The sequence below is a fragment of the Nipponia nippon genome, unplaced genomic scaffold (assembly GCF_047370975.1).
Source record: "Nipponia nippon isolate SJK-2023a ecotype South Korea unplaced genomic scaffold, ASM4737097v1 scaffold_1, whole genome shotgun sequence".
Taxonomy (NCBI): Eukaryota; Metazoa; Chordata; class Aves; order Pelecaniformes; family Threskiornithidae; genus Nipponia; species Nipponia nippon.
The window spans coordinates 70911573-70929784 of NW_028262290.1; the positions used below are offsets into that span (position 1 = coordinate 70911573).

An 18212-nucleotide genomic window follows, 5' to 3' on the forward strand; every position below is an offset into this window, starting at 1 on the left:
CTGAGGGGACACAAAAGAGAGAGAAAGCAATTCAGAAAAAGAACAATAATTACTTTATAACTTTAACTACATACCTAATGTCACGTCATCCTGGGGGGGGGAAGGCAGGGAAGACAGAAAGAGAAACTCTCCAGAGTTGTCTGTTTTTTCTAGCCCATTTCAATACACAGCACAGTAAAGGAGATTACTAGAAGTTCTTCTGAAAGTGGAAGTCATTTCCCAACCAGAAAAATAGAAAAGAATATCAACTCTGGCAAGTTAAATTTAATAAGCCTGGCCAAAAAAAGATTTTGAAGAGCAATTTGCTAAAGGAGTAAAACCAATAATAAAATGTTTTTTAAGCACAGCAGAAACAGGAAGTCTGCCAGAAAGTCTGTAGGGCTGATAAGTAATTGGGATATGAAAGGGGAGCTCAAATAAAATCAGACTGTACACCAGCAAAGTGAGAAGAATTCTTTATGTAGGTGTTCACTGCAGAAGAGCTTTTGGAGATTTCCAGGCCAAAACCTTTCTTTACAGGGAACAAGCCCCTTAAAACTGGTTGGACAATAGGAAACATGTAGTAAAAGTAAATGGTCACTCTTTACAATGCAGAGAGATTTGTAGTGGATCAGTGCAGGGAGATGCAGTGTTCAACATAGTTGTCAGTAATTTGGATAAGGCTGAATAGTGAGGTGACAGTTAATCAATCACACTAGTTTACCTAGTGAAAAAATAAAACCAAAGGGTGACTGAAAAATTGGAGAAAGATCTCAGTTCTGTGTCATTGGTGATAAACATGCAGATGAAATGCAATGCTGATAAATGTGGAATCTGGACTAAAACCAAACAGTCCTAACTATACAAATCCAGGGATGGGCTTTAAGTTAGCTGTTACTACTCTGAAATACAGGTGCTGCAACTGGAGAAACCACATACGGTCCTATGAAAACATCAGCCTAAAGTGAATAGAATATTACAAATTATTAGAAAAGTGAAATGAAAGAGAACAATCTTATTGCCACTGAGAAAATGTGCCTTATCTTCTAAGCTCCAAGGGACTCACCTGAAGTAGAAAACATATAGACAAGGGTGATAAGTAAGATAATTGAAGGTAAAGGACAGTATCTGTGTGAGGAACAATAAGTAGGCTGGGATAACTCAGTTTGTAAAACAGATAGCTCAGAAGAACATGACAAAACCCATAACATCATGTGCCACACTGAGAAGGGTAAAACAGGAAAGGCTATTCACCCCTACTAGTAATACAAGAAGGAAAGAGCAGCAAATGAAATGTTGGAGTGTCAGATTAACGCCTAAAAAATGGAATATACTTTTTTACAGAATAGGTAATTAAGTTAAGTTATGGAATAAACTGTTAGAATATATTGCAGATATTAAAAGCCTGAATAAATTCAAAAACCAATGAAAAAATTCATGGGACACCCCACCACCCCCAATGTTTATTAGAAACAAACGTATAATTTCTAGCCAAGTCCCTAAACTTCAGACCAGGAAAGGCTGAGAAAAGTACTGGAAAATGTATCCCCTTAATGTTGCCATCTTACACTCTTGAAACATATGTTATCATCTACTTTTAGAAAAATATACCAGGCCTACTGATTAGGCCCAGCAGAGCCATTTTTCTGTTCTTACCCTCGGGACAGCTGTGCTCTGAGCAGAAGACTTGCACAGTTCGGCACAGAGGCACAGGGTTCTCAAACCAACCACTAACAGCACATGTCAGGACAGCAAAAGGGGGCCAGAGGGTCCCTCATCTCGTGCTGGGAGCTCTACAGCATCTGTACCCGAGTCTAAGAGGTCTCTGAACCTGGATATTCACCTGGTACAGTCAGAAGCTCTGGCCACCACTCTGGCTGTGGGTTTATTTCCCTCAGTAACGTAGGTTTTCCTCAGAGGAGTTCTGGGACCATAAGAGGGAGGACAAAGTCTTGCCCTCTTGAGAAAAATCCCTTCATTGGACAGTAGAGTCCCTTATTTTTAGGTAGGCTTTGATACACAGCTAGTGAAAGATTTTGAAAGAGAAATCTTTGCCTGTATTCTGGAATGAAAAATCCCACCAAAGTCCACAACACTTTCTTCCCTTCATTTCCCCAATGCCCAAGGCCTATCAGATTATTCTCTAAGCAAAAGATTATTTGTGAAGATTGAGAAAACATGTGAAGAAAGTGGTTTGCATTTTAAGCAGAAGAAATAAGCAAGACAGAAAAATATTAAAATATATTTAAGTTGGATTTGTCCAGGCTAGTAAATCACCCAAATTGACCTGTTTTTACCTTGTATTTATTTACAAGGTCTGCAGAACTCTTCACTTGTGTGGATTAAACATGCTTCACCGACTTTTTTGTTCTATTTCACAGAAAACCACAATCCATTCTGGCAGCCTGGTATACATGACCACTCTTACAATATTTCCTAGCAGCAACGACTTAGATTTTGGTAAGAATAATGATCTGCATTTTCACTGTTCTTTTCCTTCAAATTACAAAGTGCCCCAGGAATATTATTTAAATCCTTAAAGCAGCCATTTATGTATGTAAGCAAAACCAAATTATGTTGGAATTATCAGGTTGGAAGGGATCTTTGGGGCTCATCTGGGCCCAGTCAAGCAAGATCAGCTTTGAAGTTACATCCAAGTTCAAAGATTGCTCAAGGACTTGCCCAGTCAACTTTGTCATATCTCTGAGAATGGAGATGCCACAGACCCTCTGGGTACCTGTGCCAGTATTTGACACCCCCTCCCCCCGCAAGGCAGGAAAAATTTTTCTGATACTCAGACAAAATTTCCCATGTTGCAACTTGTGTCTGTTGCCTCTTGTCCTATTATGGTGCACTGCCTAGAAGAGTCTGGCTTCATCTTCTCTGTATATTGTCAGTAGGTAGTTTAAAACAATTAGATTCCCGCCTTATTCTCATCTTCAGACTTAACAAACCCAGTGCTGTCAGCTTCTCCTTGTATGTCCTGTGCTCCAGCCACCTGGTGCTCCAAGAGTCTCATTCCAGTATGTCAATATCCATCTTGTAACAGGGGAATCCAAAACAGGACACAGTCCTCCAGGCAGGGTCTCACAAGCGCCAAGCAGAGGGCAAGAATCACTTCCCCCAACCTGCTGGCTACACTCTTGCTAGTACAGCCCAGGATGCGGTTGACCTTCAGGATGCTCTGCTGACTCATGTTGGAGTTGTTGTCTGCTGGGACTCCCAGAAATGTTTCTGCAAAACTGCTTTGTAACCAGCTGGTGCCCCGCCTGTCCTGCTGCATGGGCTTGTACTCTCTCAGGTTCAGGAATTTGCATTTGCCTGTGCTGAACTTCCAAAAGTTTCTGCCAGACTATTTCTCCATCTTGTTGAGAGTCCTCTGAATGGCAGCCCTGCCCTCCAGCATATTAATTGCTCCCCTAATTAGGTACCACCTGGGAACTTGCTGAGAGTGCATTTCATCCCATTGTGTAGGTGAATGAATGAATGTTGGTGCCAGTACTGACTCCTAACAGATCCTAATAGACACCACCTATCAGCTGGACTTCATAAAACTGATGACAGCTCTTGGAGCCTGGTGGTACAGCCACCAGTCCGCTCACTTTGTAGCTCACTTCTCAAATCCACGACTCACCAGTTTGGCTTCAGGGATATCATGTAACAGGCCTTCTAGAAGTCAAGGTAAATAACCACTGCTCTTCCTTCACACACCATACCAGCCATCTCCTCAGAGCAAGCTCTCACATTGTTCAGCCACAATTTGCCATTTGTGAATCCATGCTGGTTGTTCCCAATTGCTTTCTTGTCTCCATGTGCCTGGACATGGTTTCCAGAACGGTTTTTTCCAAAATCTTCCTGGGGACTGAAAGGAGATTTATGAGCAGATGGTTCCCCAGATCTGCCTTCATGCTCATCCTGAAGATGTGTGTGACACTTGCCTTTTCCCAGCCCTCAGGAACCTCTTCTGATCCCTAGGGACCTTTTGAAGAAGATACAAAGCAGTCCTTGCAGTGATCTCAGCCAGCTCCCTCCACATGCTTGCATCCATCCTCTCTTGTCCCATGTATATATCCAGTTTGCTTATTTGGTCACTAACTCAATGTTCCCAGATCCTGCCTGGAAGGCCTGAGGACAGAACTTGCCAGTAAAGACCAAAGCAAAGAAGACGCTGAGTTTCTCAGTCTTTTCTATGTGCTTTGTTACCAAGTCTGCTGCCTCATGTCGCAGCCCCGCATCTTCCTTAGGCCTCCTTTTTCTGCTGCCTGTAGAAGCTCTTCTTGTTGCCCTTCCCAGTCCTCACCAATTTCAAATCCAGCTGAACTATGGCTTCCCTAATTCCCTGCCTGCATGGCCAGACAATGGTCTGCACTGCTCCCAAGCAGCCCTCCTTGGCCTCCCCTGCCAGAGGCCAGGCTGGAGCTCCCTGACTGTCTCTTGTGCCTGAACAACTGCCTGGGCAGTGGGCTGGGCTGAGCCCAGGTCTGGGGAGGCTGTCCTCAGGGAGCAGCATCCTCTCCCGGTCCCCTTCTGCTTCAGGGCAGTCTCCCATGGGAACCTGCCAAACAGTTCCCAGAATGAGCTGTTGAACCCTCTATTTTCATTTGCTCTTATTCTGAAAACTTCCCATTTTTGCCCGAAGCATTTGTTCATTTCAGACAAAAAAATCCAAAAAAAAGGAAGTTTAAGTGTAAAAAAAAAAAGAGAAATTAAAATGAAGCTTTTTTCTCTATCAAAGTCTATTTAGATGCATCTGAACTTTTACAAGGAGCCATAGTCACTAAATTATATTCACTGACTAAGCCGAAAGAAAAAGTAATGGGGTAGCGATGCTTAATGATTATTGACTATAAATAATGTACATTATTTGTAATTTTGAATATTAATTTGTAAATAATGATCCAAGGCTAAGTCTGACAATATGGCTGGAAAATAAAATCAAGAGAGATTACAAAAAACCCCTCCCAACTCAGCACCTCACAAATTTTGCTTGCTACCTGTCATAATCTTTCACTTTTCAGCAGACCTAGTCTCGCCTCCTTTGCAACTCACAGTGCTGCCTAATTTAAACATTCCATAATCATGTTTTTTAGTCCTAAATCATGAGCCTGTGAGATGTCCAATTACTGCTTCTTTCATTTTATTCACAAAAGACAAGCAAGAGGAAGAATACTGTTTTTTTACTGCCACCTGTTATGCTAAGAGAAGACGAATGAGTGTTTGACAGGTAAAAATATAAATGATGAACCCCCAAATTAAAACACTATCAGAATTAAATTCACATACGTTTTTGAGAGTTTGGGCAAGTTCCAGAAACTGACAGCATTTTGCTTTTTGACATGTACAGTATGCTCAAAAAGCCTCCATTAAAATGCCATGTAATTAACTTAGGATACAAGGGATAAAATGGTGAAGAGAACAACAAAGATAATTTGTCATCAGGATTTTCATTAAAAAACCCAGTATTATAGGAATCAATTTCAGCAGTGCTTTGCCCTGATTACTGCCTGTCATATAGTATATGGGAACTGAACAGGGTATTTGAATGGGGAGTGTTTGCAGAATCTCATCCTACATCAGCATTATGAAGGTAAGTGGTTTATCTGCATTGACTGTAATTCATCATCTATATTTTAATATTCCAAAACCTGAAGACTTTGCTCTGATTTTAACTTCTCCTAACATTACTATTTTCCAGTAAATGTTACACTGATAATAGCTTTTCCTGACACACATTGCAGTCACTGTCTTGGATATTGGACAGGGAGAAAGATCAATGTGCTTCAAAATCACAACAGCCATTAACTTGTTACTTTTTTCTCCCAAACTCCGTAGTTGTTCACTAAATAACGTTATATTACACAGGCATACTAACGTTGTTGGCCACAGAAAGGAGAGAACCAACTTTGACTTCAGGCTCTGAACTGACCTACCACCTGCACAGCATTTAAGCAGTGTTCTTATCCAGCCTTCACATTTTTATTTTTTCAAAATGTTCCCCTTGTAAAGCAGACCACTTTGGACTCTGCAACACATTTAAAAGTAATGACTAAACACTAATCCACTAACATGTTAAAGTGGTACTTGAGAATTTGACAGTATTGCTTTAAATAATGTCTTAGCCTGCTGATGCCTCTCTCAGTATCCTGTGTTTCCACACATAGTTGATGAATAAAATTGTTTGAACTAATCTTTGCCCGTACTTTACTTTGCACAGTGTTTCTTGCATGAAGAGCAAAGGATGCAACATGCATGGCTTACAGTAAGGAAACCTGTAATCCAACGTGTGACCAAAATGTCAGTTTCTATAACATTTTTTCTTCAACTTATCAAAAAGTATTTTTATAAACAATCCCACCTTAAATCTGTGATATTCCCAACCATTGTGGAATAAAGACTGTATTACAGAAATTACTTTGGTCACTTTTGGCCAAAGAAATGCAGGAGTTCAATGTCACACATGGAGGGCAGGGAGGGGGTAGCTGATGGAGAAATCAAGTTTACCCCTACAGCATACTCGAGATACGCAATGTTACTGAGGAACAAGCGCAATATTGTACAGTGTCTTATAAAATCATGTTAAGTGAACACAGAGGTAATTGGATGTTGCCTTGAGTTCTTTTTGCTCAGTGGCAGGAACTTGTGATTTGTTCTCTGCAAAAACTTGACTGAATAACGTCTGTGCTGCACACCGCTGCCTGTAAGGCATGCAGGTGAAATACCTTTTATGGCTTAAAAATAATTAGGGGATCAAGATCTGCCCAGCTCCTTGAGCTGAAATGTGGCTAAAACCAAAGGACTAAACTTTCTATTCTCTCTCTTTGAGTGTGGAAAATGAAAGTGGGGAGTGTCCTGATCCATAAGTAGTATTTCGAACAAAAAAGAAGCGTTCTTTAACATTGTGCTTTAACAGTTGTGTTGGTTCACTGATTCCCAGCTTTCCTAAGAGCTGTCCCAATATACTACAGGTATTGGGTTCAAACCTGCTTTGCTTGCATCTTCTGTCATAATCACATTATAAGATGACACATAGATTCATTTAGCTGTAAGGGAACGCTTAGAGAAGTCAGGTTAAGCTGACTCAGTTGCCTTATTTAGATGAAAAATTCTTCGGAGTATCCAGCACATTAAGCCATTCATTAAATAACAAAATGTGCCATCTCTCTTTCTTCTCTCTGTTCTCATTTTTCCGTTCCCAGTTTCCTGGTCCTTCTATCATTGCATGCTTCCCTTCTCCCAATCTGTTGATCTCTTTTCTCCTCTTTGCTACTCCTATACTAACTCTTTCTCCTGTTCCTCTTCACTCTTCCCATACTCTCCTCTATCCTACTTTTACATAACACTGCCAGTCATTCCCAGCTTCTCCTTTTATTCACACCCAGCCTCCTTCTATTTGTGCTATTCCTTTTCATGGAGCATATATACATGTCAGGAAACCAGAAGCTTTCTCATTTTCCAGTACTTCATGTAGGGAAAATCTGTGCCATTACATAGGATCTAAACCCGGTCTACAGCAATGCCCCATTCACCAGGTGCCCTGGAAGCAAAGAGCCACCATTTCTTTGAATGTTCTGCAGCCTACAGAGCTATTCTAGCCAAGAACAGGCCCTGTAAGTGACATGCATGACAGTGGCTCCATGCTAAACAATAGGTCTTGCTCTTCCCTGGAGCTCTTCAAGACTGCTGGATGTGTAAAACAAGTTATGTTGGGTCAAACTTCACAGAAAGTGTTTTTCCCCTCCTCTCCCAGTGCTAGATTTGCCTTTTAAATTATTAAAGCTACTCATCAGAGCTAGTTCTACTGGGCAAGGGCTGAGGCTTCTGAATACAGTGATATCACAGGCATGAAAGCACTTCTTTTCTGCCACAATGGAGCCATAGAATGGAACCTAGAATAAAAAGGAGAAAATCTAGAGACAGAACATTAGATTTTTCTCTTTGATTTTTCTTCCTTAGATGTAAAACCCATTAAGTAGGCCAGTATTTAGGCAGCCTCTTATTTAACTAGAATTATGGCAATTGCATCCATTCCACATGGAAACGTATCGAGTAGTAATGGCTAATTATTTAAATGGACTTCTTTTTCCAATCAATAACTATAACTCTCAGATACTGATTATAGCCCATATCTTTAAAAATATCAACAATTACTGCTAAAAGACTGAGCAGTTGCTTATAGTGGAAAACATACACATTAGGAGGGAGGAATTGGTCAAAATTATATACATTCTGCACGCAACACAGAAAATCTATTAGCACACACAAATTAACAAGCTACTTTGTGTTTCCAGTCAGGGCACCATGATAGTCTGTGACTGGTAATCTGGAGCGCAAATAAAGCTGTGAATTTGCTATGCTAGAGTGCCACCATTGATATTCCTACATTCACTGAGTCTTGCATAAATGAACTAGTCCAAGAGGAAGGTAGTTGGATGATATTTACTTACATTTAGATATTATCCTTTATGTACCAACTATAAGCCATTGTTACAGGGCCTATATAAGGACACTAATTTCTGTTCCTAATTCTTTCGACTTAGTTGGCTCTAAAACTTTAGGTAACATCTGACACAGGAACTTCCATGGAAATTATGCCATCTGAATATGACCTTCTCCCCCCAACCCATTCTCTCAGCCTCTCCTCAAGGCCAAGCAACGGGATAGGGTATAAGGATAACCCAGCTGCCAAGCATGTCAAAAAGTATGTCTAACGCATAAAGAACAGTGAGAAGGACTTCCTCCAAATTCATCTCCCATTTTCAATATAGCCACACCAGTTCTGCATGCAGGGCAAAACCATGGTTGCAGGGACATAACTTGCTGAAATTACCTTAATTATGCTTTCTCTCACCTTTCTTTATGGATGTTGCTGATATCAGTCAAAGACGACTCTTTGAAATCCCATCCTTGGAGAAGGCACAGAGAAGGAGTGACTTGGGTGTAACTTGAGTTTTTTTTCTTATTTCTTTTTTTTTTTTTCATTCATTCTTTTTTTTTTTTTTCCTGGCAATCAGTGCAATTTCCAGGAATTAGAGTGCATGGGCTAGAGGAACAGTGACATGCTTTTCTATAAATCTTATGGTGATATGGAGGAAAGTCACACAGTTGTGATCTCCCCTTTCACATCAGGAATGTGAGGAAACTACAAAATATTTCAATATACACCAATATCACCGTGAGTAGAATTTGACCTATGGGACTTTTTTTTAACTGAAAAATCAATAAGTGTCAAACAATTATAATACAAGTCACTTTTCCCAGCACAGCCTGTAATGAAATTGTGCTTTAGATATAAGGCAAATGCAAGCCATATTTTAGCCATGTTTTTGAGTTAGCAAAAGGCAGCGTTCTCTAGAATTATCCACTGTTACCATGGCATAACCCGAAATTTTATTTTTCTGTCTTCCAGATACCTTTTCAGTTATCTTTTTATTTATTTACTTATTTTACTTCTCACCATGTTGTCTACATTCTCTAGATAGGGTTCAGTTCAAAAATATCTAAAAAAAAAGTTCAATAACATTTACACGCTTCTTAGCATGAAACTTTAGTCTTTTAAAATATATACTGATGCTTTGAACCATCACAGAACTGACTGTGAAGGTGTTCAGAGCTTCTCTGAACCTGAGCTACCCAGGCTGGGTCCTACTGCTTTACCCATCCAGAGGAAAGTGCAGTTAAATAATAAAGATAATGTATTTATACCACTTACTATGTGTGTGTGCGTGCATATATATATCCATGTACATACATTCACTATACATATATATGCACTCTATATGCATCTATTATACCTGTAAACATCATTTTATTATGATTAACTTAATGATCAACTAATGTGATCGCATTTTCTTTTTGACTTGAATCTGAGATATCTCCATTCTGTTAATACTTGATAGTGAGCTCTGACATTTCTTTCTCTCAGAAAGAAGGAAAGATAATTTAGAATCCTTATTTCACTTGACATTGCTCATTTGGAGTGAAAAAGTAAATCCTCAAGGCTTGTACCTGTGCTTGGTACAGTAATTATGAGAGTGAAAAGAACAGCAGTTTGCTTTAAGTTTTGGAGCCAATTCAGGCTGATAACATCTGAAATTGAGAAGGCAGTGTACAGCAATGAGAAAAGATCACCCTGTGTCTGACTTCAAAAAAAAAAGTATGCAAATCCCATGCTGCCTACAGCAGGCGATATCCATTGTCTGGATGGTTAAAATAATACGGTCCTTCTCCTTCAAGAAAGCAAAGCTGCACACACCACCACCTCCTGACTCTGAAGGGAGACAAAGGCAAGGAATTCATCATATAAAGAAAGAAGGAAAATTACTTGCTGAAAAGATGCAAAAATACACACCCCTGTTGCCTGACACAGGGAAGAAGAAAGGGTGCTGAATGCATATATGCACATCGATTCCACTTGCAGCCAAGAGAAAACAATCTTCTTGAGAGAAACAAAGAGGAAAGAGATGGAAAGTAAAGTAAAGCCAGCCAATCCAATGCAATAAAAGCTGAGGCAGATTTTTAAAGGAGTTCAGCACCCACGATAAGGGTTCTGTCCCACCAAGTCTCCTCAGCTCCTAGAAATGGTGGGGGATAGAAGAGGAACAAGAGAATGGTTTTGAAAGCTTAGCAAGGGTGCCGGTGGACTGCCTTACACTGCACCCTAACACAGCCTTTGCACTGGGCCCTTGAGGACACCCATGTGTGTTTCGGTGTTTCAAGTTCAGTATTTATGTAATTCACCAGACTCTTTTGACAATGCAGAAGAAACTTCCCTACCTGATGCCAATGCATGTTTTGTGAGCATGCGTGGAGAACCAGAGATGATCTAATTCACTGTGCTCATAGGTTCACAGTACAAGAGGTTTGGGCTAGACACCCATATTATTGTACAATGCCACGTAAAGCACTTCATAGGGTGACACATCTTACTGTAGATTTAGGGGTTACAATTCATGGAATCAAGCCCTGGGCGCTGTGAGTCCTGAACTGGGTTGCTGTGATGCTGACCCGAGCACTAGTACACAGGCAGGGCTGAGCAGTATGGACACTCATTCTCTGGTTTAGCTGACTGGGTTCCTCCAAGTAGAGTGTGAGTCCATAAATCTCTACAGAGAAGACATGCTCAGCGGGGAATTCAGTGGCTGACAAAGACCTGAATGGAAATACCCCACGGAGTGGCTAGTGCATCTACACAGAGTGGTATGTGGGCACAGCAGGGTAAAGCCAGCGTCATCTCCTCCCGCAGGCCATATTAGCAGCTGTGTTGGAATCCTTTGCTCCAGAAACACCTACTAAATATCCCAGTTCAAAATATATATAAGCAAACATTACATAGAGGTGCACTCTTATGACATTAATGCAGGGTGGGTTTTTCAGTACAATGCCTTGGCATTTTATAATGCTATCTGACCACTTTCCCAGAAGAAGAATAACAATAACATACAGAAATAAGTGGTTTTGCTAAAGGTACAGTGATCATGAAGGAAAGAAAACATAAAATCCAGACACATAACAACTGCTTGGGATGTTTCCTGGCCTAAATCGCAGCTCTCCTCATGTGTAATACCCTGGATGCAGAAGACAGTTAATGATGATCATAAAATAAAATACTGAAATGACTATTCAATTCCTATTCTGTGGCAGAAATTGTGATGTTGGTTATTACTGGCCTTTCATGCTTCAATAGAAGTCTTTAAAATATCACCTCTGACTTGACTGATGTGCTTTTGAAGTAATTTCTTGAATCAGAACACCTCCACTGCCAGTGTACTACATTTCCCTTCAGAGTTCCTGGCTTTTTTATTAACAAGTTTTCTTTCTTAATGTTTTTTTCTCTCCTGTGGTCAAGGTTTGGAAATGCTACTCTATGCGTGTGTGCTAGGGCACAAGGTTCCTTTCAGTGATTTTATTCAAGCTCCCTTTTATTCAAGCTCCCTTTTTTAGGAAAACAAACACTGCGATTAATTAGTTCTCATAAGTGACTTCCAAGCTGAGAAACTACATTTCTTCCCCTACTTCTTTTGTAAATTCTACTAATAAAGGTTATCATCATCTACTGGTAGAGAACTTAAACAGTAAGTTTGTTGATGATACACTTTGCAGCAGAGAATGGATCTTCCTGTCTTGTTGCGACAATGGTGCTGCCATCCTTTCGCGGTACATACATGGTAAGGCAGACAATCCACTTGGATATTGCAGCAACAGGCTTCTGACTCCAGAGGACAAAAAGAGACTAATCAATCCTGTTCAGCATCTGGGTTCCTCCTCAGGTGTCCAGGCCATGTTATCTTCTCCATATACTTAATTTTTCTTCTGGAGCAATTGTCAGGGATTTCCTAGTAAATTATCAAACTGAACTCTTCGAACTCCTTAGGCCTTTCCATAGGTGGGATTATGGATTATGTACTGCCAGGTTAAGCTCCGTGAGCTACTGGGAGCACCTCCTAATCAACTCTTGTGTTTCTAACTGTTGACTTAGAGACTACATTGTAGTCTAAAATAAACTTTTGTCTCCTGTGTAGCAAAGGTTTGACACATCCTCATTGATCTCTATTAACTTAAATAAATTAACAACCAATTAATGTGAAGTAAAAGAAAACCAACCTCAAAATGCTAGCAAAGGCCAGCTTTAGTCTTCAGAAAGAGGGAAAAGCTGAATGAATGTTTAGATACCAGTGTGAACAAAAAAATTTCACATCTGAGTTTACACATCACTGCATGCTTAGCGTCACACCTGAATGCAAGTCTGCTGGACACAACCATGCTACAGCCACTTCTGCTGCCTTCTCTTGCGTTTGAAGTGCTTAAGACTTGGGGAAGAGCAAACACTCACTTTGCAAACACTATCACGCTGGTTTGACAACAGTACTCCTCCCTGTTTTCCTCACTCTGCCCCATAGCTGCGCCAGCGGAGGGGGTCATGTGAACACTCTCTAAAATGCTCAAGGCAAAACGAGACAGTTTATTTTAAGTGGTGTGAATTGTGGATCTGGACTGGCTTGGCTGAGTTTGCAAGTTTCACACTAAGGATCAATCACGCGAGCCACTCTGTTAGCAAAACCGCAGGGGCAGCGCTGCCAGCTGGCAAGTGGCAGTGACAGTAGAAAGCAGGAACGTCTTTGAGCAGAACAGCTGGAGCCTAGAAGATGCCATCCCTCTGCAGCTGTAAAACTTCTGGCTCAGTGTCCCTTAGGTGTGGGAAAGACCAACCCCAAAATAAAACAGATGTGACAGGGAAAGTTTCTGTTAGTAGCTGTAAACAAAAGGTTACAATATGTTACTTCTATCCATTTGATATAAGCTATACTTGGAAAAAAAAATCCAGCTAGTAATTCAGCAAACTCTTCTAAGTATAGAAAGCAAAAATTTCTTACATCCAATCCTCAAATAAACAAATTACACTTTTCTGTGGTGTAAGTGCACTAACTTAGACTTTTTCCTAGATTTTGGCATTAAAAAAACCCTCTAAACTCATAAAACCTTCAAATATCAAAAGTTAAATCTATCCCTAAATGTTGTTCCTGTGCTGGTAAAAGTTTTCAGCAAAGATTTGGTTCAGAGAAAACACCATTACTAGTACTTAACCTTAAGTGTGTCTATATAGAGTTTATAGGCTAAAGCGTCAAGCAAATAACAAGTCGTAAAATCCAATGGTAGTGTGATGGACACTTTTTTCTGGCCTGACTGAACTGAAGCAGTTCCCTTCCCTATGATGCATGTTCAGTTGCACTGGAGCAATGATTTGGGGGCTACACTGCAAACCAGATGAGCACATTGCTCTGCTTTATAGAGGAGCTTGAGAAAAAGAGAAAGGAGATGGGTAATTTTCCAGGGTTACTAACCCAGGTCAGTGTTCAGTCCTACAAAAAACTATACCAGCACAATGGGAAGAGGCAGAGACAGGTGGTAGGCTGTGGACAAGGGTGGGAGCTACTTAAAGTCAACTTTGTCACCAAGAATAATGCCAATGGAAGTCTAAATTGGTGTTAGGCATGAGTTCTGCGACCCACTCAGAACTATCAACTAGCATTTAATAACTTATATTAATACTAATATACACACAAATTAAAAAATGTTAAGATAAATATTAAGCATACTAAATAAATAAACCTTGATTTAATAGTTCTTTAAAACTGTAATCAAGTAAAACTAAAATTCATGTATGTATTACGTATTTGCATTTTAACATCTTTAAACTTTAAACACCTAAAAATATAGTGTGAATTCTTATGCAGGAACCATCACTTATGGTTCAATATGATTCATCTGTTGCATTTGGAAGGAACTGTGGGATGGCATCATAGATGTATATTTTCCTCTCATTCTATTAGATACACAATCAAGCTTTCAGAATATTTTTAAGTGTCATAACAAAAACTCTATAGGAAGCAAAAAAATAGCTGAAAATCAAAGAAGTCTACTTTCTAAGGCCTGCCTCCAACCCCAGACACAACCATTAGCACAGAAACTGCACTTATCTTACAGATATGGAATATGGACTTCAAGCAATGGCTGCCAAAACACACATTTAATGAAGATAAAGTAACAGAGCGCTGGAGAATATCAGCTAGTAAACTTCTCAGGATTACTCATGCAAGACATCATCCTTTTGTGTAAATACACAAACACGCAGTGCCAGCCAAAAGCCGTGTTAATCTAACATTGAATTAAAGGCAATTTTAACTTCTGGACTTCATATTGATGCTGAGGGTAGCTCTCCCCTCTCTTGGTACTATGCCAGAGCTTAGAACAGAGGGCCAGGTTAGGAGCACTTGGAGTTTCCTAGGCTGTGCCACAGCTTGGGTTTGTATATTAAAAGTATATGACATCACTTCTGAGAGCATGTGTGGCATATCAGGGCATAAATGTCAGGAGAGGAACGGAGAGTGATCGCCTCAAGGGCCAGCCCCCCCCCAAAGGTGACATGGTGGTGTGAGAAATGACGTTCTAAAGGATGGTCCTTCTTACCATCAGCGTAATGCCTACCGTAGGTGTAGCAATTGTGACTGCAATGCTTTAAGTGTGATTGTTTAAAGACACCTCAGTCTGACCTAAAGAAGGACTTACACGTCTGAAACTTGCCTGCTTCTCCCAACTATTTTGGTCAGCACAAGAAAGGACAATGCCCCTCCCCTGCAAACCCACCTCTCTTACCTCATGGGCATTTAAAATTAAAAGCATCAGTTTGAAGCCAAGAAAAATCCATTTTCATATAAAAGGAAAAATTGCAAACAAACTTATTCAAGACATTGGATTATGAGTGAACATGAGAAAACTATGAATTGTAATTAAAGTTGCACGTCTTATTATTTTCCAGAGCAAAATATAAATTAGCTGAGTGGCTGTATTTAATTCTTTAAGCAAAGCTGTAGGACTGGATTTTTGGGCCTCAGCTTTAATGAGAGAAACGTTAAATTCTGCAAGGGTTAAAAGCTATATGAAGTTGCTGTTACATCGCACAATGACTGATCTGGCTTTACTTGGAAGTGCAAGTGCAACAGACTGAAATACTGTCTTTTATCACTCAGTGGGCAGTACTGAAGAATAGCGCAGAAAATGGGATGTGTTCCAGTCAACTGCAGAAAAGCTGTTGTACTCATTTTATAGATTAATAAGACATTTGGACAAAGTTTTTAATGACAGAAGCAATAACTGAAACCATTGCAGGCAGTATTATCTATGAGAAAACATTTTGGAGGTCTTTTTAGCTTTTGTTTTATCAAATAATAGTTTAACAAAGAAGTTTTGTAATTTTTCATTTTGTTCCCAAGTATTCAATGACAAGCACAACTCCAGAAGGTACCTCTTACTCTCCTTCTGGACTCTGATTTCTCATGCAGAATGAATGTATTGAGTTTTTAATATTAAATAGTTTACTCACAGCACTTTCATTCAGATTCACGCGCTAGTTTTCCTCCTTCATAAAAAGGTATTTTTGGATACATGGCTGAAGAGCCAGTGCACAAAGTTGCCTTCCGAATGCAGCAGCTGAGCGCAACACACGATCCCAGAGTTATCCCTCTCGATAGGCTCAGAGGAACGCATGGGTAACACTCTGCGTCTCGTTCTGAGCATAATGGGAAATGCCATCCACGCCAGCCAGGCTGGAAAAACCTTTTTCCTGATTGGCTGCTCATGCCAAACTGCCTGGCAGAGGTTCGAAATATGCAATGCAGGGAAGTGATATTCTGTGGCATTCATTCAATTTACCTGCACTACACTCCAGGGAGCCATGCTATTAAACAACAGCTCCAGCGGGTCAATAAAGTTAACTTAATTAAATTGCTTTCCCTCCCACTCTTCCAACCAGCAAGATTTAGGGCACAGGGACACAGTGCTGCTTGTAAATAAAAGGATGATTTAGCTAATCATTTGCTGAAGAAAGACATATTTTTGTCAATAATTCTACACACAAAGCAGAGAGCTAGTTTAAATTAAAACAATCATGTAGGATAAATGGAGAGACAATACCTAGTAATGAACAGCCATTAATATTTTTCAAGTAGTGTCAATTAAATCCACTACTTAAAAGTTAAATCTCAGAGATTGCACTTTTTGCTCCATAAAACTGAAATTACAATTGCTTGAGTGTAATGTTATAAAACATGCTATCATTATTACAAGCATAATGAATACATATTCTTAATTTGCTGGGAACTGATTCAGTCCCTTTCTGGTCATTTTGATATGTACATTCTCACTGCCTGACAAGAGTCATGTTTTAGGAGTCTCTAGTCTGTCCTTTTCTATGGCAGTACACAGAAAATATCACCAATAACTAAGGATAACAAACATTAGAGTTAAGCCAATGTTTACAGATTATTTGCAACCTTATCATACTTTCAAATTCTCTGTCTGAAATCTCTGAGGCTGCTTGTCTATTTGAGGCTAGATGTTTTGAAAGCTACAATTAAACTGATGCAGCTGTTTCGCAAAATATTTAGATATTCCTATTCCTTTGTCTTCAGAAACTCTACTTGGAGTTCACTCAGAATACAGACCTGCATTTTGGCAAGGGTTGCCCTGATGTTAAATGTGCACCCTCTGCTCTGTCTCTTGAGTGTTTCCAGCTTTGCCCCAAATCTCTCTCTCTCCTCACTGAGCAAAAGCATGCCAAGCACTGGCAGCTAGACTCTCTAAAGATTTCTTCTGTGCTGTTTATAATCTATTCCCTTTGAGCTTTTACCTGCAAGTAAATGGGTCTTTCTAGTTTCTTTTCTTCAAATAGCTTTACTGTTTCCTATGAATAGCAAGATCTTGGAGCTGGTCTGAGTTCTTATAAGCAAGTGAAGAGAGAGGGATGCTTGTAAAGGCATGTAGGCACAGTTTAATTTAGGAAGTATGAAAATACGCTACAAGGCAGAAAAGGATCCCTTTATGTCCTCATAGCCAGTTCTTGCAGTACAGGTGGTCTCTCCACAACCCTGTCTGCCATGGGGTCTGAGACTGTCCTTTCCTCCTAGAGCTCAAATGCTCCTCCAGTGTTGGGTTTGCTGCTCTTTGTTCTACTCTGACTCCATCCATCCAGTGCAAGTGAAGGTCTCTGATCCCAAACCAGTGAAATCACCAAGCTGAGTAGCCTTACGATAGAGTTCTTTCTCTGTTTTTCATACTGGTTATTCTGTCTCTTATTTCTTCACAGCACAAGCTGGAATGGCAACAGCCTTCCTTCACATCCTTTCCCAGTATTACAGAAAGAAGCCCAGGGAGAGCGTTACTCACACGGATTTGAATGTGACTCCATAAGAACTCCCACTGAATACCATAAGACAAAACTAAGATTGAACAGATTATTTACTGTGATTAAGAGTGTCAGAATTCAGTTGCAATGAACAGCCATTTGGCTGCTTCATATTCCAGGATGTGTTACTTCATCAATGCCCTGTCAAAGTTGAAAGTCCACAATGAAAAATGCATATAGAAACACAAACATTAAATAACTAGGCTAGGAAATTTAATATAAAACTAAAAATCACCTATCTAGGGAGCTATCTGTCAAAGAGACTGAATTAATTTAAATTAATGGAACAATGGAGTGGAAAGATGGCCAGGATGCTGAGCGCTGTACGGTCAGAGCCAGGAGGTCTTGCGGGATTGCCTGTCCCTCTCCTTGCAGAATTTCTGCAGCAGCCAGGGGTGATGCACTTGACCTCCAGGAGGGGAGGGTGATACTCAGCTGCTCCCCGTGCACCTTCCCGCTGATGGATCTCAGCCTCAGAGAAAGAGAGCTCTATTCA

General features: G+C 40.2%; 1 protein-coding gene across 11 annotated transcripts in view; it reads right to left on the reverse strand.

Moving 5' to 3' along the window:
* LOC104013413 (poly(rC)-binding protein 3) overlaps nt 1-18212 on the reverse strand; it is a 545963-nt gene that overhangs the window by 161350 nt on the left and 366401 nt on the right. Inside the window, exon 1 of one of the 11 annotated variants that reach the window (XM_087759277.1) lies at nt 15857-16010. The exons of 9 other annotated variants lie outside the window; for them this stretch is intronic. The gene's annotated coding sequence lies outside the window, so the exon portion shown is untranslated. Of the gene's footprint in view, nt 1-15856; nt 16011-18212 lie in introns of those variants that run through there. One more of the 11 variants, XM_087759302.1, reaches the window with a different exon arrangement.